Source organism: Silene latifolia, chromosome 8 (assembly GCF_048544455.1).
Source record: "Silene latifolia isolate original U9 population chromosome 8, ASM4854445v1, whole genome shotgun sequence".
In the NCBI taxonomy this organism is placed as follows: domain Eukaryota; kingdom Viridiplantae; phylum Streptophyta; class Magnoliopsida; order Caryophyllales; family Caryophyllaceae; genus Silene; species Silene latifolia.
The window spans coordinates 74,542,371-74,544,689 of record NC_133533.1 but is presented as its reverse complement, the minus strand read 5'-3'; positions in this window follow the sequence as shown (position 1 = coordinate 74,544,689).

Sequence of the window (2,319 nt, the reverse complement as noted above, 5' to 3'; positions counted from 1 at the left end):
AAGTATCTGATTCGTTGCATGTATACGTAAAATAAGAAAACTATAGAAGCAGACCTGATTATGTTTTATTAAATAAATTAATAATTTATTTACTTAAAATATGACTTCAATTTCTTACCGAAAAAATTATCTTCATGCATTGGTTTTATTTATCGGCTGTTTCTACATCGTTCTTATAATATTCTTTATTCAATTACATAGGACGAACACCAAAGAAATTATACATTCTAGATAACATATGAACTTATTCTTAATTAGATATATACTGATATTAATTAAATAAACAGTGCTTTTGTTTCATTATTTAGTCTCTTTGTGATTTCTATTAATATTACTAATATTTGGTTTTAGTACATATCTTATTCAGTGTGTAGATCAAGGTATTTCGTATTTACTAGATTGCTATTCAATATGAATCTACTCAAACACGTTGCCTCTTACTCTCGTGCAAATCAGACCCAAATGAAAAACCATTCACTTTTACCAACGGTTACTCGAAAAGGTAAATATCATTTTACCATAAACATTTACAGATTATGAAAAATTATTCGACTAATTAACAACACAACTATAAATTAAATCTCTCACTTAATCAAAATGTTTTGAACATGTTTCAAGGTTTTTGGAATCCCTCTCATCAGCCAGGCATTCTTTCGCTGCCGTCAGCTCCCTCAGAGAAATCGTGGAATCTATACATTTAGAGTCCAAGGTCAAGTGTATCATTTCATTAATGACATCTTACGACTGAAGAACGCCCTAGATATATCCAACTATATTTCTTTTACACAGACCAAGAACTATGGCATAGACTCCAGATTTCTACAGAACGTGAACAAAGTGTTGTACGTACTTTGATGAGAATTATAGCGATAAGAATCCATATACTCAATTTTTTAAATCCTTAAGGAATGTTGGCATAGATGAAGAAAGTATGAATTGTGATAAAATCGGATCTGATGTAGGATCAAAGAACGCATAATGCCCCTACGACATTGCACGTTGCAGCCATTTGGGTTGACGATGAAGATTCATCACAACCTCCTCGACAAGATGTCGTCGTATATGCTAATTCTGGAACGAGTCACCAAATATTACACTATTACGGTTTCTATGATCCGTTATAGTATCCTGTTTGGTTTCCTTTTGGCGAAACAAGATGGCATAGACGTATCTACAGAGTTAGTAGTAACCCTAGACCTCGTCCTAATCCCCTAACTTTTTCGATAAATGAAGTTCTTATACAAACTACATACGATTTACTTGATAGCGAGGACAAAGGCTTGTGCTCTTTCATATCTGCTTTATGTATTTTTACAGTAATTGATGCGACCATAATTGGCGCATATTTAGCCCCCGAATTACCATTGTTTCTATGCTTTTTAGTGCCTATTTGGGTCATTTCTTATCTTTAGTTCTTTGTTTTGCATATTCTTTGAGATTTTGATCCCTTGGTAGGAAAGGAGTAAGAATCTTGCATTTTCATGGCAAAACAAGGCTAAATTGATCATATTCAATGACCAAGCATCAAGGAGAGACAAGACTAGAAGGCCTTTGTACATAGCATAGTAGAAGAGCATTGTTGAGAAAAGGATCCTTGAGTCCCCAAGGAAATCCCCAAGGAATTCATGAAGAAAAGGGAAGAAAAAGAAGAAGGAAAGTCTGGCTTTGAACTACAATCCGAACGGATTGTAGGGAATCCGTCCGTCCTCACCAGTCCGAGCGTCCTCACCAGGAATCCGCTCGGATTCCCCATGCCCAATCCGAGCGTCTTGTTCCTTGATCCGCTCGGATCGTCCATCCTGATCCGGCCGTCCCGACTCCCGGCCGCACGGATCACAAGACAAAGACAGCTTTCGTTCTTCAAGCTACGAAATGGAGAAGCCCTTCTCTCGGACAATCCCGGAGGCTCCTTGCTCAACTTAAAAAGTGTAATTACTAGTTTAGCCCTTAGTTAACCCTAATGCATCCTCCCTAATTTCCACTATAAATACCCCATTAGTCTAATTAGAGGAGCATGTTCTTCTTATCAATAATTAGAGTAGTTAATATCAATCAAATCTCTCTTCAATATTGTAATCAAATATTAATCAAGTTCTAATCCAAGTTTTAGTTCCTTAATCTCTCTCTAGTTCTTCATTTATTTTGGGTAATTAGAAGATTATTGGGTTTATTGGGAGATTGACAACCTTCCATCAATCATCAAGTTCTTCTATTATTCTTGCTTTATTATTGGAATCATTAGTAGGTATAATCTCTTAATCCCTTTTTAATTATTGCTAATTACTTTCATTTATTCATCATGTTTCATTATGTTAGTAT